The sequence below is a fragment of the Acinonyx jubatus genome, chromosome D4 (genome assembly GCF_027475565.1).
Source record: "Acinonyx jubatus isolate Ajub_Pintada_27869175 chromosome D4, VMU_Ajub_asm_v1.0, whole genome shotgun sequence".
NCBI classification, from domain to species: domain Eukaryota; kingdom Metazoa; phylum Chordata; class Mammalia; order Carnivora; family Felidae; genus Acinonyx; species Acinonyx jubatus.
In genome coordinates, this window is record NC_069391.1 from 10,994,682 (window position 1) to 11,017,037 (window position 22,356).

Sequence of the window (22,356 nt, forward strand, 5' to 3'; positions counted from 1 at the left end):
CTGGTGCTACTGGCCCATTTTCCCGATGGGGGTAGAGGTGCAATATTCCAAGGTGGCTCCGGAGTCCGCTGAGGCTCTCCCCTCCCCACACACAGCACAGCAGGGTCTCAGGTGTGAAGAGCGTTTGTGGCCCACGGAAGCTGCCTCAGGAGGGCGGCCACTTCCGTGGGACAAGGACCCCCCCCCCCTTTAGGGACAAGCCAGCCCGACAGAACCCCAAATGTCTTAGGAGGGAGCGCCAAACACGCACGGCCTCTCCCCGCCCCCACCCGGGGCCCGGGCCTCGCTGTGTGGACCCTCCGCAAGGGCTCCCTGCCCCGGGGCCCGGGGCTGTGACAGCCGCTTCTGTCAGCACAGACCTCTGATGGGGCCCGACACTGTGTAAATAATTAACAAAACATCTGCCTTGCTTAATAACACACTGTGGCTGACACAGCTCTCGGGGCCTCCCGAGACCCTCCGACTCCAAGAGGACGCGTCAAAACCTTATAAGGCTCCCTTTCCGAGCCTCGTGGGGGGGCGGACAGAGGGCAGCACAAGACACTGACTTCTACACGTTTTCCTGGGCCGCCCAGAGCACCTGGACTTAAAGCCCGCCTTGGTCCAAACCGCGCGTCTCTTCCCGGTCTATTTTGAGGGTCATGATCACGGGGAAGTGCTTCAGCGGCCCCTGACACTGCTTTCAGCCTCACTTAGGGCCTCAGTAGGCAGGGGCGCTGAAAATGCTCTGGACAGAGAAACAACCTTCCTGGCCCAGTGACCCCAGCCCGGTGACCCTAGGGAACAACTAGTTTCCTCACCTCCCATAAAATCTCGGGGTAGCACTTCTGGGGTGCCACTCATGCGCTGAGGGGTTTATATCCATTGTTTCCTGTAGTTCTTCCCTCAAACGTTATGAGGTCCTGATATTGTCTCTGTTCCCCAGTTGGGGAAACTGAGGCTCCGGGAGGTGAATGGCTTGCTCTGGGACTCCCACCTCGCTCCATTTGGTGCCAAAGCTCAAGTCCTTAATGTGATCGTGGGTTAGTGCCTTCCCCTCCTTGGGCCCCAGTCTTCATTCTGTAAAATGGGCGTGTGGTTCTTCTCTGGACTGCTCTGGACTCACCAGAGCTGAAGGTCATTTGCAAGGCAACGGGTACCCCTTTGCACGTCTCTTCCTGACAACTCCCAGTTTCAAAGACTTTGGGGACAACAAGGAACAAGGCAGGGCAGACCTTGGGGAGGGGGTGGTGGACAAATTCCAAGTCTGCCACTCACCTGCAGTGACAAGGGCTCTGAGGCACCAACCCCATATCCTCAACTACAACGTGGGGGCTTTGGGGAGCTCTCCTCTAAGGCGCCAGCTCCGTTTGTCAAGGTCAAGCACCGCCCCACCCCCAGCCTAATTTTGAAGTGTGGGGCTTCGACAACTCGAGGAAATGCAGAACCGCAGGCTCTCAATGGCAGCTTCCCTCCCCCTTCCCCTGCAGAAATTCCTTCACACTCTATGGAATTCCTACATAAAGCCCCTTTTTCTCTTCTATGAGGTCACCATCACACAGATGTCTAAGAGAAAGAAAGATCGGCTCCATGCGGATCAAGGCGGTTGGAACTGAATGCATTTCAGATCCCGACTGCACCACCTTTCAATTCGGCTGGCCCCTCGCTCGTCCGTCCCCCAGAATCCAGCCAAAGCAACCAGTTGGGTTTGGGGTGCGGTGATCCTGCTGGTGGATGCCAAGAGGCCCAGCCAGAAGACCGGGCCTTTGCCACCAGACCACCCGAGCAGTCGTCTGTGGAAAAATCCAGAATTGGAGACAACACAGCAGAGGCTGTATATGTGGGTCTGTTTCCACACAAGCAAGTCCGTTGGAAGGACAGATGTCAAACTGCTAGATCACACTCCTTGTTCAAGTTCCCAAATTGAACGTCACAGGAAATTACACCACCAACTGATTTGCCCCAATGTCCGCTCCTGTCTGGAAGCTGAGTCTGAGAAGGCTGTTGGTTTAATTCAGTCTGGGCCAAAGGAAGAGACTGCGAGTATGTCACCCAGCTCAGACAAGAATGGGCGAAGCCACTGACCTGATTTTTTTCTTTTTAAAATAAAAATATTTTCGGGGCACATGGCTGGCTCAGTCGGTAGAACATCTGACTCTTGATCTCGGGGTCGTGAGTTCAAGCTCCACAATGGGCATACGGCTTAACTTAAAAAAATACAAGTCTAAAAAAAAAATAAACATAAAACATAAAACCTTTTCTCCAAAGGCCATCTTGTCACTACCCAAAAGTCAGACATTAGAAGATGGTCACATACCAAAAAGCCACTGAAGATCTTTGGCCAATCCTGGTCATCATCTATCACCCACGCATTTCGAAGCCATTTCCCAGACCCCCCGGGAGGTGCTTAGACCACCCCAGATGACGCCCCACACACATGCCAGGAGCAGCCTTGCTCCCCAAAGCTCCACATTCTGGTCACCAGCATTCTGGCAACCATCCGAAGTGACGGCCAAAAGAAAGGCCCGTGGTATGTGCACACCGCTTCCTAAGAATGACATCAGCAAAAATAAATAAATAAATAAATAAATAAAGATAAAAATGTAGGAACAAGGACTATTTTTACCTCCCCAAATCGCAGGCCAGACGGGAGAGAAATCCATCAATGCCAGAAATGTGGCTGAGCCTTCACACAAGATCTATTATTTCACACCTTAAATTAACGCATCTCAAAGCAATTTGCAAATGTTCATCAATGTGCAGAACACGCTCAGAAGGGAGAGGAATGCCTTTTCCTTCCCAACATCAAAGGACACTTGCAGGGGCCCCACACACCCCAAGCGGCACAGGTCCGCACGCACAACATTCCTTTCAAGAACAGCATAGTATAAACCGTGATAAAAAGGAAAACGAACAAGGAAGAGAGACAGGCACGGGGCTAAAATGGCAAGTGACAAGCAGCCTACATGGAAATGATCCTGTTGTCAGGTATTCAGCATTGGGAGTCGGGGCCCTGGGGGTAACGCGCCATCACTGGGGGTCCAGCACTGGGCTCTGCCTGAGGGCAGTGCCCCAGCTTGCTCCCTCCCCACACAGGCCCAGAGATGCCAACCCATGTTTAATCTCGGATGACTCACCAGGGTCCTCCACTCCCCACCCACTAACTCCCTTGCTTGGTCTGACCCGAGAAGAGGAAGGGAATATTCTTCTCTTTTCGACAATTGTTTTGACACTTCCCTTCTGAAACCAATCTTTGGCACTTCATGAGCAAAGAAAAAAATGTGAACTGTAGACCTTTCTCTCTGACAGTCCTGGCCCTGGGCGTGGGTCGTCCACAGCAGAAGGGCAAGAGTGGACAAGGAAGGAGGGCAGCACCTTCAGGAAGCCCTGTCCCGGGAGGCTGGAGCCGGCCGACAAACCCAGCCCTGAAGGAACCTGGAAGACAGTGACCATTACTTTCCAGGTCCAGTGGGAAGACTGCTGGCTCTGCTCAGACCAGCCTGAATTCAACTCCAGGGTCAACCGCATGGCAGTCCACGATCCTCCGCACGTTATTTAATCTGTGTCCCCAGTTTCCTGTAAAATGGGCATCAAGATAGTTCCCATCTAAGGGTGCCTGGGTGGCCCCGTCGATTGTGGGTCCAACTCTTGATTTCAGCTTAGGTCATGATCCCAGGGTCGTGGGATTGAGCCTTGTGTTTTGTCAGGCTGCATGCTGAGCGTGGAGCCTGCCTAAGATTCTCTACGTCTCTCCCTCTGCCCCTCCCCTGCACAAATGCGTGTTCTCTCTCTCTTTCTCTCTCTCAAAAAAAAAGTTTTAAGTATTCAAATAGTTCCTATCTCATAGTGTTGCTGAGTGGATTGAGGGAAATAAGCCTAAAGCTTTCAGTATCGTGCCTGGCACACAGGAGACCCTCAATAAATGGTGGCCCCTAATTGTAGCGCTACCTACAGAAAATTATGCACATCATTTCATCTCTTTGAGCCTCAGTTACCTCACCTGTAAAATGGAGATAATAACCCCCTACATCCTCATGAAGGTTAAATGAATAGATGTGTGAAAACACCGAGCACCCCGTCCGCGCACCTTCAGAGGACAGGCCTGAAGTCAGGCAGGTGACAGGATCCTGCCTCCACCTCCTTTCAGCAGTCCCAGGACACAGGCTCGACCTCTCTGTGGCACAACTGTGATCAGGGCACCGTAGGGGGCTCCGTGAGCATGGCTTCCTTTCCCCCTTCCCTGCCCCCTCCTTGCTCGGAGCCACTGGAAACGCCACCGGGCAAAACCAGGAGCTTTGATTCTTCAAACCCTCTTGAAACCCCAAGCCCAGACCAACCTGGGCCACCGCTTCAGTCTGAGACTTTGTTTTGTGAGGACAGAAACTACTTTTTAGTCATTTCCGAAGCAGACTGGGACGGCAGTGGCTGACAAACCACAGGGACCATTTTAAATCCTGGGCCTTTTCTTCTGGGAAGTTAGGCAAGAACCTTCCCAAATGTTTGCCCGTGGGGCTCTCTGCCAGGGAGTGACTCATCTACAGCTCCCCACAGGCATATTTTATTTGGGGGTGGGGGATGGAGGGAGGGCCTGGCCTTGAGGGGAGAAGGAGAGGCAGCATTTCCAGCAAACCCAGAAGGTGTTTTCTTCGTTTTTTTGGGTTTTTTTTTTTTAGGACAAAAAAGAAAAAGAATGTGGGTCTTTTTGTTTCCTTCCAGGTTTTGTTTGCTAAAAGAGACGTCCAAAGTTCACTCTGTAAGCTGCTGCTTGGGGAACGGGCGCTTCCAGCCGGCTCTACATCCCTTTCAATGAAATTCTTCTTCCATTAACACCACGGATTTTTAAATGTGCCTCCAAGATTTGCCTGCGCGCGACATTTTCCCCTCAGAGAGGCAAGCTGAGTTCTGAAAACGCAGGGAACTAGGGCGCTCCGGAGTTTCTAAAGTTGGCCTCGAAGCAATTGAGACCTTCAACTGCAGAGATTTTCAACATTTCTAAAGCCCCCCCAAAAACCGTCCCTCAAAGCTGCAGGACAGACCTTGGAAATCAGCATCCCCAGCGTGCTGTGCTGTTTCTTACTGTCTTGGGGACTCACGCTTGGAGCCCAGGCTCAACAGATGGATCAACTGGACGAGTATTCATCTACTTAGCAGAGTAAGCAGAGACAGAGAGACCCCCGGATACACAGACTAGTATCCTGGGACCCCTAGTCTCCCCAGGGTCAGGCCCCCCAGGCACAGGGGAAAGGTTAAAATCTGCCAGGGCCGGAGAGGGGCGAGAACAAAGCCAGGAGACCCAGAAAGAGTATTTAGGAAGAAGTGAACACAAGTCCTCCGACACCAGGCCAAGGAGCTCTGCCAGACCCACCATAGCGCCAGCCCAGCCTGGGCACCCTGGGGCCCCATGCAGGGTCCCGACAGCGGGCCCCACCAAACGCCTGGCTCTGAGGCTTCCCTCTCTGCCAGGCCCAGCCTGGCTCCACCGGTCTGACCGCTGGCCCTCATTCACCACACAAGGCCCAGCACCCACCAGGTGCCCACCCCTGGCCTACTTCTCTCCATGGGCTCCCTGGCATCGGGGCCAGGGGCTGACGCATCATGCAAAACGCCTTGTGGGTGCCAAGGGGGGCCCTCGGCCTCCATAATAAACACACTCCCACACTCCCGGACACAAAATACACATCCACACGCACGTCTGTACACTTTAGTCCTCAAAGGCTCACAAATGCACACAGAAGCCACTTGTGAACGCTCACACACGTGCGCGCACGTACTCCCCGAACCCACACAACTCCTTTACAAAAATGGGATCCCACGTGAAGCGCTTGGCACACTCCTTGGCAAACAGTAAACAATAAACGTCCAAAAGGGAGCCACGCGCGCGTCCCCCGCACTCCTTCACCGCAAACCCCACCACCCAGACCCTCCGCCGTGCACGCGCACACTCGGGCGCACACCCCGAGGGGCAGACGGACACACGCCGCCCACGCACGCTCGGACGCACGGCCGCCGACACACTCGGGCTCTCGCGTACACTAGCGTCCCGGCCTCCCGCGTACACCCCCGCCCGCCGTCCCCCGCAGAGTCGCGGCCGCGCGCGCGAGCACGCGCACCCCCCTCGGCCCGGCTGCGGGTGACTGCCCCGCCGCCCGGCCCCCGCCCCTTCCCCGGCCCGATCCCGCCGGGCCCCGGCCCCAGCCCACTCACCGGCGCGCGGGCGGCTCGGCTGCCGGCGGGAAGAGCGGCGCGCGGCCCGGCGGGCGGCCGGCCGGAGCGGAGGGTCCCACACGAGTCGGTGGCGCCGCGGCCGCACGCCCGTCCGCTCGGTTCCGCCGCCGCCTGCGCGGGCCCGCGCGCGCTCCCGCCCCTCCCCACCGCGGGGCCGCGCCGCCCCCTGCGCTCGTGCGCGCTGCCGCCACGCTGGCCCGGGGGGCGCCCCGCGGCTACCGCCCGGCGCCGGGACCGCTCCGCGCCCCCGAGCCGTTTGGACCGCGGGTGATCCGCTCGGCCGAGCCTACCCCGCGCCCTACTTCGAAGATGGGGAAACTGAGGCCCAAACTCTCACAGCGAGTCAGGCCCAGCAGACTCCCCTCCACCCCTCCTCGGGTTCTAGACGTTTAGGATTAGGGTCCGCGATCAGAGGACTCGTGGACCCCTCCCATCCATTCTTGTGTACCCATCACCTAACGTTGCTCCCTTCACGGCCCTGGGCATACTGGCCAGTCAACCAGCGCTTATTGTGCGCCTACTGCATGTAGGCACTGAGGTAGGCTCCAAGGATATCTTGATGTGGCAAAGGTGCTGCTCCCTGCCCTCAAAGTGCCAACATCTCATCTGGAGCTCCCCACTTCCTGTGGACCCCAGGACTAGTAAGAGTCAATGTGCAGAGCTTTCTGGGAGAAGGCTCTACTAATGAATGCTTAGGAGACAGAGTCTCCATGGGGCCCCAAAGGTTGCTGCTCAGTTCCCTGCTTCACTTCCTAAGGGAACCCGTCTCCCCCACCCCACCCCCCATCCCCAGAGGGGACGCTTCTAGCTTACACGGTTCCTGTTTCCACACTGGCTGCTTCTCCTCCACATGCAAAATTGTGCTATGTTCCCGAGGAGGACTGGAACCAGGGACTGACACTGACTGACTACTGTCCAGCTTGGTCACAACACCGTGCTGGGCACAGAGAGGATACGCCAGTATTGCACCTGGCTGTGATCTGTAACAACAATGATACCAACCGAGTACCCACTGTGTGCCAGTCTTACGACCGCACAGCCATGCTGTGAAGGAGGCATGAGGCTGCTTTCGTGCCCATTTTACAGAAGGGATACATGAGGTTTAGAATAGAAGCTGAAAGAAACAAATTCTCTTGCTTAAAGTCACCCAGATGGTAAGCGGTTGAACAGGTAGCTGGGCCACAGATTGTCTAATTCCAGTGCCTGCTAATCTAGGCAATCCTACCACGTGAACAACATAGCCCTGGGCTGCCGGTATAAGAGAGGACAGATGGGGAGGCAGCTGGCCCAGAGGACCCAGCTCAGTCCCAGCCCTTCCACAAACCAGCAGGAGCAGAGTGGATCATTCGGCACATTTGTTAGCCGTTTAGTTGGGGACTCATTTACAACCTCACTTCGCATGATATACGTGACAATAAATATCAGGTAGATCGAAGAGGTAACTATAAGCAATAACATTGCAAAAAGTAATAGAAATAAATAGAAGTTCTGAGACAATGTGTTGCAGGGTTACTAGCAGATCAGTGGTATTGACCACATCCACTCAGCAAACAGTAATTGCTTCATTCAATCACCCGACGCCTATCTCTGCGCACCTGATACCGGTCAGGTACTATTCTAGGCCCTGGGATATGCTTGGGAACAAAATATAGCCCTGACTCTCCTGGGGCTTCAATCTGGGGGTGGGGCGTGGGGAGAAGAAATTGCTAATATGCATGGTGTGGTTAATAAGTTTGGTGGAGAAAATAAAATAGGAAAGGGCTAGGAGAGCACAGGGGTGCTTTTTCATAGAAGGTGCTGGAAGAAGGCCTCTCTGATGAAGTGATACTTGAGCAGAGGGGAGGTGATGAGAGGTCTTCTGTATGTAGGACAGGCCCGAGGTTCCAAGAACAGTCCTGGTAGGCTACAGGACAACCTGAAATTTCCCTTGGAAGGAAACTTTGAGAGCAGTGTCAGACCTCCAGGAAGAGAAGCCCTGGTGTAGGATTTTGCAGTTTGTAAAGCCCTACCCCAGCCTCGTGGAGCCCCTTTAACAGGTACTCCTAATATCCTCATTTTCTAATTAGGAAACTGAGGCTCAGAGAGGTCAAGCAGCATGCCCCAGGTCACACAGCACACAGCCAGCTGCAATCAGCAGAGATGGTTCACACCTCCCGCGAGCTGACGCCAATGCAGAGTGTTAGGGGGATAAAGAAGGCTTGTGCACCTCCCCGCCCCCTTCCTGCCCTCTTGGACTATAATTCAGGAGCTGGCAGGGTGGAGCATTCACTGTTTTCCCGGCCTTTCTCCTCCTCACCCATTTCCTTCCCTCTGGCATGGTCCCAGCCCCAGGTGATACGCTGAGGGCAAAAAAAAGCAGGTCAAATTCAGCCCAGAGACCCTCCAGATTCCCTGCTCTCCTCCCACTATGTTGGCCAGGGTAGGGGGTAGAGGGAAATGGGTGCAACCTGAGCCCCATTCGACTTTTGTTTTTAACTCAAAGGATTTTTCAGCGAGTCCCCAAATGAGTCACCGTGAAGAGGTGCTTCGCAAAATGACTCCCAGAATTAGAATCAGCATCTCCCTGCGCACGCTGCCTGACACCTCCTCCCACGGTGGCATTTGTGAATCTAGTCTGGGAGAAAGCCTCTCTCTGTTCACCCCCGAGAGTTTCAGGATTAAGCCCATGTCGTTTCATTATTTCTCTGCATTAGGGGAAGAGAAGCTACCATTGCTGGCCCCTTCTCCACACCCAGCTCTGCATGAGGCATTTCATTCTCCCAGCGCGCCTCGAGATGAGGGCCGTGCTCTCTGTTTTACAAATGAAGAAACTGAGGCTCAGGGTAATAGAGTGGTTTGAACACAGCCAGGATTTGAACCCGGGTTTGCTGTTGTTGTCAGTATTTGGGGAGGGAGCAGTGGGGGACGAGAGAAGGCCTGAGAGACTAGAATCAGAACCAGGCCCCTTGGACACAAGGTCATCTTGCCGGCTTCCCAACGATGGGAATTTTTGGTGGGGGGACAATCTCGGTTTTCCCAGGAAGTCTCAACTCTGCTTATTGTCTGGACGAGATTACTGTTAACAGCATCCCTTTTCAGTCCAAGAATGTCTCGGTTCGGGTGATCGACGTTAGGGTCACCTGGTTGTGTGCAAACGTCACTGCATTGGGGGTTTCCGTTTTTACATTATATGCGGTGCAAAATGGGGGCCCCTTGTCTGCGGGGCCTTGTCCACATCCTGATGACTGCACTTCCAACCGAGAGTTTATGGACCTTTCTAAGAGTAGCAAACCCAGCTGGCTGGGGAAGGAGTCAGGGCTGTGTGTCAGGACTCTGTCCCACCCCAGCTCTGCCATTTACTCCCTGTGTGACCCTGGGCCAGTTTCCCAGCTGGCAAAGTGAGGGGCAGATCTCCAAAAGCCCTGTCAACTTTGACCTTCTAGGGTTTCCCATTGCCCGGTGCATGCTGGGAAACCAACTAACAATTTTGGTAAGGACCAGGAATGCAGGGAGCCTCCTTCCCTTCCAGGCCATCATACGGTTCACTTTTTTTTAAAACAACATACCTCATTTTTAGCTATTTTAAGTTTTAAAATAGTGTTCTAATTTATTTTTTGAATAGCTAATACCCACAGCTCGAAATTCAAAAGGTGCCGGAAAGGTACGCGGTGAAAAGTTTCCTTTCCTTTCCCCTCCAGCTACCTTCTTCTTTTCCCTGGAAGTAACCAGTATTGCCAAACACACTCTGTTCCCAGGCAGTGTGTTTTGTGTGGTTGTGTGTGTGTGTGTGTGTGTTTTTCTCATTTTTCGTACAAATGATAGTGTCTGGTCCACACTGCTGTATACCTTGTGTTTTCTTCACTTCCTTGGAGACTGCTTGCTATCACCTCGCAAAGAGCTACTTCTTTGTTTATGACTGTGTAGTACTCCAAAATATTTGCATTTCATCCCCCTTACATTGGCATTTGCTCTGTGTACTGTTCTAAGCACAGTGGGAGATAACAGAAGTTTTGGTCATGGCTCCAGCTCCCAGGGACTTACAGTGTGGTTGGGAGACAAGAAAAACCGAAAATACTGGTGGGATGAAGAAGCACAGGTTCTCTAATGATCCCCAAGTTCATTTGTGAGGTTTGGCTTTGGCGCTAATTTGTTTCCAGCTCCAGGTATGGATAGGGCTGTTGGAAGAGCCCCGACGTGGGTGCTTTAAAACTTGAAAACTCAGGAGTGCAGATTCAGGCATTCTGCTTCTTCATTCTGGGCCTCGGTGTGCTCATCTGTACAACGGGGGCAGTCGCCCTCTCTGCAGGACGGTGGTAGTCACGTGAGATCGTGTTCCTGAAAAGGCTTGATGAAGAGTGAAATGCTCCTGGGCCGGAGGGGCAGGGAGCCTGATGCAGCTGTAAGGAACGGAATATTAAGTGAGGCTAGCGTGCCTCTTCCTGGCCAGAGAGAAGCATCTGATTAAGCTTTTTGTGCTTTTCTGATCCTGTGATAGGAGCTGTTAAACAGTTATCTCCTTCCATCTTTGGCAGTGACATTCGCCAATTCCGGGTGTACTACAGGCCAGTCCCGGAAGACCCGGGAGGGGCAGAGAGAGAGGGAGACACAGAATCTGAAATGGGCTCCAGGCTCTGAGCTGTCAGCACCGAGCCCGATGTGGGGCTCCAACTCATGAACCATGAGATCGTGAGGTCATGACCTGAGCCAAAGTCAGATGGTTAATCAACCGAGCCACCCAGGCTACTAGTGTCCCCTTTGCTTCTCCAAAGTGACTTAGATCAACAACCAAGTATATGGCCCCCTTGTTATTCAGCTCAAATGGGTCAATTACTGTCCAGGTGAGTAAATCAATCATCACCTGCAGCGGGTACAGAGTCAGGCACTGGTGTGGTCCACGCATCTGTTCTGTGATGTAGGTAACAGTGTCCCCGATGAGAAAGTTTACAGAAGAGAAAACTGATGAGGTTCGCCAGTGCGTCTAAAACACGGTTTAAGGGGGCATCTGATGGTTGCACAGTCTGTGTTGCCACCCACTCGGCTTTGAACCCAGACAGCAGGTCCCAGGCTGGCCGTATGTCTCCCCCAGGCATCCAGGCATCCAGTTGGCTCTGGGTGCCAAATGAGGGGTCCAACTATCCTTCTAAAAGCACGTGGCTAAGGTGAGCCTCCTCTGGGCCCTCCCCTGCATGCCTAGTTGTGCTGGCCACTCTCAGAGCAGACAGAGGCAAGGGGCCCTCTGGATTTAGGGCCGATGACACCAGCCATCCATCCATCAACCCCAGATCCCAGACGTGTAGGGAGTGTTCCTAAGGAGGAGACGAGCATTCGGTTGTTGCATTTCTCAGCCCTGCCCCTCCCCACCCCCAGTTTTCTGGGAACAGGTACAGTTTTTCCAGGCATCAGGACATGCCAGGCGCATCTTGGGGACACAAAGAGGAGGAACCAGTGGAGACTGGAGACTGGCAACTGGGAGTGAGGACAAAGAAGGCAGGGCAGGGAATCAGAAAAGGGTTGATTGTTTGAGAAGGTGCTTGCCCGAGTCTGAACCTTGCCACTCCCTACCCACATCCTCAGACCGGCCCTCTGTACGAGGAATGGGGGCAGCAAGGGGCTAACCCGTCACTGGGAAAGAAAATCCATTTTCCCTCATCCGATGATATTCTGAGGGACTTGGTTTTGGGGTGGCCATTGCTGTTTGGGGGTGATTCCCCCAAGGCAGGATACATGGGTAGAGGAGCACACCAGTGGAGAAGCAGTCAGTCTGGGGATTCCAGAACCCCTGAAGAAAGAGACATATGTGGGCACTGCCTGGCTCAGGAATGCAGGCTTTGGGCACTGAAGGGAGTCGCTCTGGCAGACCCCCGGGATAGGCAGCCATGCTGACCCCACGCCTTCCGCCCGAAGCCGGTTGTCAAATAGCACAACCTGGTCTCATTTCTCAGCCCCCCAGAACTGGGCTGGGGCCAAGGGGCTTGGCAGAAACCCAACCTCGGAGCCAGTCAGACCAGGGTTCGAAGCCTGGTTTGCCACCTGCTAGCCATATGGCCATGAACGAGTCCCTCACTAACCAGAGCCTCAGTTTCCTCAGTGGGAGACTGGAAGTGATGACCTCTTTCTCACCAGGTCATGATTAGGTGAGGATACCAAGTCATCACGTGGCTGAAAATAACATTAACGTCAATGGTTTATCAGACTTAAGACCTAGCGCTTTACATTTTAATTTTTTTTAACTTTTATTTATTCTTGAGAGGAAGAGAGAGAGAGTACGAGCAGGGAAGGGGCAGAGAGAGGGGGAGACAGAGAATCTAAAGCAGGCTCCATGCTGCCAGCGCAAAGCCCGACGTTGGGCTCGAACACATTAACCAAGAGATCGTGACCTGAACTGAAGCTGGGTGCTCCACTGACTGAGCCAATCAGGTGCCCTGTACTTTACCTTTTACATGTGTCATTTCATTTCATTATCCCAACAAGCCCTTGAAATGAGTGCCAACGTTATCTCCCCACACAGCTGGGGATTTACCTCAGTTTCTACACCAGACCAAAAAAAAAAAAAAAAAAAAAGGCTCAGAGAGGTAAAGTGACTTGCCCAAGGTCACGCAGCCAGGGGGAAAGAGTGAAGCTGCAACTTCTAATAGATATGCAGATATATTGAGCTGGCACAGCTAACCCCAGACTCTCATCTGTAAAATAAGCGTAATGATACCATGAATCACTTCCCACTTCTGGCAAATCCCATCCTATATGCCTTTATTTAAAAAAAAAAAAATCCCTGATTTGTAGCGCTTGCCAATTTCCATGGTATAAAGTACTCCCACCATGGCTGATTTAAAGCTACCGACAACAGCCTTCACAGTTCCCAAATACTGAGCCACCGGTTCTTAAGGATCAGCTCTCGCCAGCCAGTGCAAACCTGTCCAGCACATTGCTGGTCCGATCTATCCCCCTCTCCAGGTTCTAAAGGGTGGCCCTGGTGTCAGTGCCTTAATATCCAATTTTCCTCTGTTAGGGAAGAAGGAAGGCAGCCAGCCTGTCCTGTGTACCTACTGTGTGCCAGGAGCTATGCCCCTACATCCAAACCTAGGACCTCTTTTTATCTTTGCAACAACCCCTCAATGAAGGTATTAGGATCTCTGTTTAATAGATGGGAAGAGTGAAGCTCAAGAAGAGTAACATCCACTGGCTAAGGTCACCCAGAAAGTAAATGGCAGAACCAGGATTCAAACCCAATTTGCCTGCTGACCAGACTCTTCCTTCCTTCCTTCCTTCCTTCCTTCTCCTCTCTCCCTTTCCTCCTTTCTCCCTTTTTTCCTCCCTTTCTTTTTTCTCCCTTTCTCTCTCTCTTCCTTCCTTCCTTTCTCCCTTCCTTTTCTTTCTTTCCCTTCTTCTTTCCTTCTTTCTTTTTTTCTTTTTCAGATTCTTTCCACTGAAGCAGGCTGTGTCCAAGTAGATCTGGGTCTGACGTGAACAGGTCATTGCCCCTTTCTGGGTCTCAGTTATTGTATCCATAAGGAGAAGGAATTGGGTGGATCAATATCTAATGATCTGTTCTGGCTTCAGTGAGTCACAATTTTAAGATTCCAAGTGGGATCTCAGTGGGGATGGGTGCTCATATCAATGGGCTGAATGCATCCCTGAAGAATTGTTCCCATTAACCAGGGAGAGACGCACGCAGGAAGGGCATAGTGCCAACACGTACCTGGGATACGTGTACTTGGGAATCAGGGTGGTGTTATACAACCAACTTGGATCTGAACCCCAACCCCTCCGCTTCCTGGCTATGTGATCCTGGGCTAAGAGCTTCACCTCCCGGGTTGTTTTTGGTGCTGCTAGAAGCCTGCCCTGTTGTCCTGGAAGCCTAAAGGGGCCATGAAGGGTCCCAAAGTGGAATCCTTTGCTGCCGGTAAAAATGGCAAAAATCCTCCGTCTTTATAAACTACCACGATTCCTTCCCTTCTCCAGCCCCCGTCTCCCCAAGTGGATTTTAGCAAAAGCCAATGCTCTTTGCTCCCCAGTCTGGAAGCCCAAACCAGCTGAAAGCAGAGGGGAAGGCCTGAGGTTTCTGTTTCCAGCGAAGGCAGAAGCCAAGTCCCTCCCCCCTCCCCACCCCCGCCAGTCTGGGCCCACCTCCCTCTGGCCTGCACCGGCTGGCTGGTCTTCTCAGGTTTCTGAAAGCCTGTGTTCCCAGAGGAGGCATTAAGGATGGAGGAATGCAGACCCGGGTGTGACGGTTGAGGGGCTGTGCTGAGAAGCAGTCTGGAGAGAGAGCCCCCCCAGCCCCGCCAGCTGCGCCCCAGCCCAGCCCCCACTGGAGAGGAGGAGAAAGGAAGCGGAAAGGAAGCCAATCCAGCAGGCTCTCAGAGGAGTTCCTGTGCTCTGGCTTAGGAATTCTTGTGTGGGGAGGGGTGGGGAGTTGGGAGGGCTCAGACCAGCCGGAGAGAATGAAGGAATTGGTTAATCAGGGGGCTTGAGACAAGAGCGGACAGGGTCCTGGTCAAAGGCGCCTGATGGTGAATATGAGAAGGGACGAATATTTACTGAGCAGCTATTGCTTTCCAGGCATCAGAAAGCCTCTTTACCCGGGTAACCCAGCTATAAAATTGGGCCCTCTTGCTCCCAGCCCACGACCCATCTCAGCAGGGAGTCACATCCAAGAAAAACATGAAGCAAGCAACCCGCAAGCAAATGCATAGGATTTAAAAAAAAAGATTATCCAACCCAAATCCAATTCCCAAACTCTGCAAGGCAAAGCGGCTCTTTACTGAAGCCCTCTGGAGCACGGCGGATGGAGACACACGGAATCAGCACGTCCTGCTGGGAGACTTCCTAAAGTCAGCTCCAGACAGCACGCCCTCTCTCCAAAGTTTGCTTCTCGCAGCTCCTGCGGATGTCTCTCTTCACCTCGGCCTCTCCCGGATTTCTACACTCCTCTGTCACCAGGGGGTCACGGATTCTGGTTTCCTCCGGACAGCCCTGGCTTAAGTCTGTTTATTACTAACAGCGCCCCCTTGCATGCTCAAAAGGGTCCTGGGAGAACAGTAAATACCCCAGCTTTCCTCCTCACTCCCTGCCGACCTCCGGTCAGCCAGGGCCCCTCTGCCTAGCAGGTTTGCAAGCAAAGGGCACCCTTAGAAGGCAAGGGAAGAACGAGGGTCTTCTGCCAGCACTTTTATTGTCTTGTCTCCAGCACCTGAGAGTTTTCTCGTTTATTCCATACAGTAGTGACCTCGCCAATCAGTCTGCATTCTCTCGATGAGAAAATTTAAGGCCCAGAGCTTAACACTTGGTCAAAGTCAAACATCCAGTGTATCCCAAAATGGAGACTCAGACTCAGCTCTGCGTGAGTCCACACCCCTTATGTTTCCCATGAGATCAGGTAGAGTGACTGGAAGGAGAGGATCAGCGTGGCACATCCTTAATTTCCAAGAGAGGAATCAACAAGAAACCAACAAGCTCCCTCATGCTACATACAGAGACCCTAAGGCCCAGAGAGGGTTTGTGCCTTGCTCAAGATCACATAGCGCGTAACAACAGAACTTGAGCTAGAACCAGGCACACTTAATCCCAAAACATTCCTGGTTTTTCCTGAGCAGACAAGAAGGCTTGGTGCTACTCGAGGAGAAAGCCAGAGAAGCCTCGGTCACCAGTGTTTCCACCCCCACCCTGTGTTGGTCCCACCCATACAACTAAGTATCTGTCTTAGTTTCCTTGTCCAACAGACCTTTCTGGAGTCACTTGAAGGAACTCTTCTCCTGGCCTGCCCTTGACGGCCCCTCTCCCAGAGAAAGGAGCCTGCTCCCAGACCCCAAGCAACCCCACAGATCGGAGGAGATGTCATGAGGGTGGGAATAGTGTTCACACCCTGGAAGCTCTCACTGCAGTCCCCATTTGTCAAAGTCACCAGTGTGGAATGCCACATCAGAGGTGTCTTGGGTAACCATGTCACCCAAACTTAATATGGTATTTAAGACCCTCTCTTCTCCACCCTCTCCCCCATATGTATTCTATGCTCCAGCCATTCAGTTCTATGTGGACCCTGCTTTTTCTAGTCATCAGGCCTTAGCACATGCTGTTCCCTCTGCCTAGAGTGTCCTTTTCCTTACCTGTCTGAAGAACTCTTATTCATCCATCAGGATCCACATCAAATGACCCTTCCTGGGGCATTAATAATCACACTGAGGGGTCCTATGGATTATTTACAACCAGTATCCTTCTGATTGGTCAGTGACCAGGACAAGTAGGTTTTTAAATATTAAGGATCTTTCCTAGCCTTTCCCTCTCTGAAGTCTTCCTTGACCCTAGACAGGGTCATCCTTCCATCTCCCAGGGTCCCTTGTACCTCCCTCTGCTGTAGCCCTTCTCCCCCTGGCTGGCATGGTTGTATGTGCCTCCCCCCTAGATGGTGAGCTCCCAAAGGGCAGGGACACTGACTGGTCATCGTGGTGTCTCCTTAGGTCATGCCAATGCCCAAGCGGCCACGCTAGCCCTTCGGGTGCAGGTGCTGATCCCTGGAGGTGACTGCCAGGAGCTGGAGGAGCACCAGGACACTTCGAATTGTCCCCGTTTTTGACAGGAGGTGCATCCTACGGGCTCTCACATCGTGTGTGCTCTCACATCAGCCCACCCCTTCTAGCTGACAGGAGTTGGTCCCACTTTACAGATAGAGAAACCGAGGTATAAAGAGATAAAGAAACTTGGCTAAGTAAGTGACGGGCCTGGGATTTGAACCCTGGTCTCAACCTAAACTGTCTACTCTTTCCATGCAGTCGCTGAGTCCCAAGCAACCTTGCGTGGAGAAGGGCACGCTCACAATGGGGAACTGAGGAACATACACTCACTCTCCCCACCTGCAGCAGCCCCAGGCCAGGGGGGTCACAGAAGTGGGACTGACCCTTTGCCGTGAGCCCCCCATCACAAGCCTCTAGGTCAAGCTGGCTTTGGCTGCCCTTAACATACATTCCAGACAAGGATTCTAGGAAACGGTTTTGCAGAAGCTGTGGGGCTTTCCAATGAACCAAAGGCACAAATGACCCTCCCACAGGGTTACATTTGCACAGAGCCCTTAGAAGATCTTCTTTGTCCCAGATGCCACCCACATGTCCAGCTCTGTGTTGCTTTCAAGAGGAGTTCAAGGTGGCTTGGTGGAAGCAGCCCCAAGCCTTGGGTCATGGCATCTGAGTTCAAATCCTCACTCCAGTGTTTAACTTGCCCTATAACCTTGGCAAGCCACTTGACCTTTCTGACCCTTACTGGCTTTGTAAGGTGAGGGGTTATTGGGAAAATTAAACGTGGTGATTAGTACCAAGTGCCTGGCATGGGGCTGACGTTTCCTCTACAATGGGGATTGACTGGGAGCCTAGAATATTCCCGTCTTTCCAGAGAGGGTCCCTAGTCTCCTTCCCTCCAGTCTCAGAAATCTACAAATTCCCCAGGTAAGAGCACCACACCCCCTTCCTTAACATAACCAGGTTTGACCTTCAGGCTTGTGGGTGGGGAAAGCACAGTCTTTTTCCCTCTGTCCAGAACACTCTCCTTTGAAGCCCATGTGGGAGGCCCTGGGCCTCTTTTAGATGAGATTTTGCTTGAGAGAAAGTCCCTGTACTCCAAGAAACAGAAAGCAGAGTCTTGTCACCTCCACCTCCATGTGGTTTGGACAAACTTTTCAGTATCTGGCTGAGCTGCAAACGTAATATATGAAAATTCCAATTTATTGAATACAAAAGTCACGCCTGGGGATTCACTGGTGGGTTCATTTAAGTAGTCGGCTCCCCTACTTACATTGTAAATGGGTCTCCCTTTATAGAATTGCAAACCACACACAACTTCTCAGATGCCTCCGTAGAGTCAAATAAAGTAGTCTTCCTGAAGTTCTACTGCATGCTGGAAGGTACCTGAACAGGCATCTCAAGTGAACGCTTCTACCCTGAGCTTCACCGATGATGAAGCCAGCACACATCCAGCATCTCACCTAACTCACCAGAGAAACTATTATCTCCATTTTCTTTCTTCGCCTTCTCCTTCTCCTTTCTCCTCCTCCTCCTCCTCCTCCTCTTTCTTCTTTTAATGTTTATTTATTTTGAGGGGGAGGAGGGAGAGAGAGACAGGGAGACAGAGGATCTGAAGCGGGCTCTGTGCTGACAGCAGAAAGCCCAATGCGGGGCTCAAACCCACAAAAACCATGAGCTCATGACCTGAGCAGAAGTCCAATGCTTCATGGACTGAGCCACCCAGGCGCCCCTATTATCTCCATTTTCCAATCTGAAAAACCAAAGCCCGCACAGTGGAAGAAACTCACGTCTACTCCCACACAGAGTTAGGACCCAACAGGACTAGAGTGACCTCTCTCCTTTCCCTGTGAACTCGTCTCTTAAGGCAGAGTTTGCAACCTTTCCTCCAGCTCCCATAGAGTTGGTTTCTCTTCTCTGGGTTCCCTGCAACCAACAAGGTGAAGTCTCAACTCCTGAGAATGACAAGCTGCGTTCTGACATCTACCGGTTTCTCCAGCCCCAGCGTCATCTGTGTTCCAGCTTCACAGAACACCCCTCCTGGCCCCCAAAATGTGACTTAGAATTATCACCTATGTGAACGCTTCAAAGCTGCTAATGTGGATGGGGAAAGGTGCCATGGGCATGAAGGTCATAGGTGGGTGCGTGTGCACCAGGGCTGGGCTAGGATGCAACAAGCTAGACGCCCAAGGCGCAAAATGTAAGGAAACGGTTTGTCGATAAGTTAAACACAGAATTAGCATATGACCCAACAATTCCCCTCCTAGGTATGTACCCCCAAAGAACTGGTGTCCACAGGGGCTCTATTCACAATAGCCAAATGGTGAAAACAGTTAAAATGTCCATCAACAGATGAGTAGGTAAATGAAATATGCTATATCCATACAATGGAATATTATTCAGCCAGAGAAAGAAATAAAGCGCACCGATACAAGTGACCACACGAATGAACCTTCAAAACATTCTGCCAAATGAAAGAAGCCAGTCACAAATGGCCACATATTGTGTGACGTCCAGAACAGGCAAACTCATAGAGACACAAAGCAGATGAGTGGTTGCCGGGGGCTGTAGGAAGGGTGAGATGGGAGTTTCCTTTGGGAGTGATGAAAATTGTCTGGAACTAGATGGTTCCACAACAGTGTGAATGTAGTCAAAACCACTGAAATGTACACTTTAAAATGGTTTCAGTGGTAAATTTTATGTCGTGTGTATTTCACCACAATAAAAAGAAAATGTAAGGAAGCAGTCACTCTTGGGTGCCGACCCATCCCGCATACCCTGTGCGCACACGTTTTGCGCCTGGGTGCCTCAGCCACCCATTCTCACCCTGGTCCTGGTGTCTGCAGTCTCCTCCGTGGAAGAGAGAATTCTGTGTTTGCTCTGTAAGTTCTCTGCCCACCACTGCCCCTGAGAATCCTTTCTTTGGCAGTCCTGTTCATGGGCTGATGCAGAATAAAAACATTTGGTAAGCAGACTCAGAGATAGGGAATTCAGAGCAGGGATTGCCTGGGAACAGCCAAGAAATAGTTATTGGAGAGAAAAAAGAAATTATAGAGAAAGAAAACAGAGAGGGGGAGGAAAGAGAAGAATTATGAGGCTCAGTTTTTAGAAGAGCTTTATTGAGATATAATTTACATACCATACAGCTCACCCATTCAAAGCGTACAATTCAGGGGTGCCTGGGTGGCTCAGTCGGTTAAGCAGCTGACTTCAGCTCAGGTCATGATCTCACGGTTTGTGGGTTCGAGCCCCACGTCAGGCTCTGTGCTGGCAGCTCGGAGCCTGGAGGCTGCTTCAGATTCTGTGTCTCCCCCTCTCTCTGCCCCTCCCCTGCTCACACTCTGTCTCTTTCTCTCTCTCAAAAATAAACATTTTAAAAAAGTGTACAATTCAATAACTTTTGTGTATAAAAAGGGTACAAACTGCCAGTTATAAGATGGATGTCTGAAGTACAGTGTGGTACCTATAGATCATAATACTCTATTGTATACTTGAAAGTTGCTAAGAAAGTAGATCTTAAAAAGCTTTCACCTCCCTCCACACACGCACACAGTAACCGAGTGAGGTGATGGATGTGCTAACCTGACTGTGGTACTCCTTTTGCAATATATGCTTGTATCAAATCATTGTACCTTACATTGTACCTTAAACTTACACGATGTTGTATGTCAATTACATGTCAATGCAGCCGGAAACAAAACAAATTTTAAAATGGTTTTTAGTATAGTCACAGATAGGTCAGCTGTCACCAAGGTCAATTTTAGGGCATTAAAATTTTTTTTTTAATGTTTACTTATTTTTGAAGGAGAGAGACAGAACGTGAGGGGCGGGGGCAGAGAGAAAGAGAGAGACTCAGAATCTGAAGCCAGGTCCAGGTTCCAAGCTGTCAACACAGCACCCGATGGTGGGACTTGAACTCACAAACCATGAGATCATGTCAGACGTTCAACTGACTGAGCCACCCAGGTGCCCCAGTTTGAGGGCATTTTTTATTACCCAAAGAGAAACCATTTTTCTCTTCCTTCAACTCTTGGTTACTGCTTCAAGGGATCAGGGTCAATGTCTGCCTGTGGGAATGGGACATCTCTGGAAGGAGGAGCTGAGGTCAGAGCCGGGGTGGAGCATGGCAGCAAAAGGCCCTGAGCAGACACGAGGTAGAGGGACACGTGGTTCAAACACTGAGGACAGCAACCTTAGGATCGCTAGCAATAAGGCGAAGATTCACATGTCTAAAGACCTAGCTGTTCCACTCCCGGTTTAAAACCGAGGGGCTTTTGCATTTGTGCAAGAAAATGAAGTAAGGGTGATGAAAGGAAAAGGAAACAACTTTAGTATCCCTCAGCAGAGCAAAGAATCCTTCTACTGCGGAACATGTGCACGGGGGCTGTTATATGACAAGAAAGTGCATGACTCCCTGTGCATGTAGCAACACTTTTCAAAAACATGGTGTCCCATGAAAAAAATCAAGTTGTGAAAGACTGTATGTAGTCTAAATACTATATGTGCATTTTGTCATACATTTTATCATACAAAAGCAATCATATATAATTTTTAACTTCTTTTAGACGGAGAGAGAGAGAAAGAGAGAGAGAATGTGGCCACACGCACACGTGAGCAGGGGAGGGGCAGAGAGAGGGGGAGAGAGAGAATCCCAAGCAGCCTCCACACTCAGCACGAGCCTGATGCACAGCTCAATCAGTCCCATGACCCTGGATCATGGCCTGAGCCAAATCAAAAGTTAGATGCTTAACTGACTGAGCTACCCAGGCGGCCGTTAACTTTTTATTTTGAAACAATTTCAGACTTAGGAAAAGGCTGCAAAATAGAACAAAGAATGTCTGTATACTTTCAGATTCCCTAAGTGTTAACATTTTACCATGTTTGCTTTGTCAGCGTCTCCTCACTATATAAACACATATATGTGCTTTATCATTCTTACCCCTCTAATCTCTGTAGGGGTATAGATATAGATACATATATAGATATATACACATACATACATACATATATACATATACATGTAGGAGGCATGCACAAAGAAACACACAAGCATATTCTTTTTCTCTGAGCTATTTGTCTTTTGTCTTGTTTTTTAAAGATTTGATTTTTAAAATAATCTCTGCATCCAACGTGGGGCTCAAACTTACAGCCCCAAGATCAAGAGTCTCATGCTCTACTGACTGAACCAGCCAGGTGCCCCTCCTCTGAGCTATTTGAACGTCAGGTTTACTGAGATATACTTTACATATGATTAACGTATGCCTTCTAAGTGTAGGATTTGAAGACCCTTGAAAATAGAATATGGTCTTGTAACTACCACCACAATCAACACACAGAACATTTCTGTCACCCCCAAACTCTTCCATGCCCCCTCGTAGTCCTTCCCCCCCCAACTCCCCCTTATAGAAATTTTATGAGTTTCATTAAGTCTAGAAGTTCTAGAAGTTTTATAGTATTATATTTTATGTCATTCAAAGAATTTTCCTCTTTCATCTAAGTTGTCAAGTTTATGGTCATAAAGTTAGGCATAACATTCCCTGATTATCTTTTCAATGTTCTTAGCATCTATAGGGATGTACTTGCTTCCTTTTTGATATTGCAACGTGTGTCTGTCTGTTCTTCCTGATCAGTTTGGCTAGAGGTTTATCAATTTTATTTACATTTTCAAAGA

At 51.0% G+C, this 22,356-nt stretch overlaps 1 protein-coding gene across 1 annotated transcript in view; it reads right to left on the reverse strand.

The window, feature by feature from the left end:
* Positions 1-6,340, reverse strand: part of NEK6 (NIMA related kinase 6) — an 84,507-nt gene extending 78,167 nt beyond the window's left edge. The window contains exon 1 of the mRNA XM_053204636.1: positions 6,184-6,340. The gene's annotated coding sequence lies outside the window, so the exon portion shown is untranslated. The remainder of the gene's footprint in view (positions 1-6,183) is intronic.
* Positions 6,341-22,356: the final 16,016 nt, after the last annotated feature.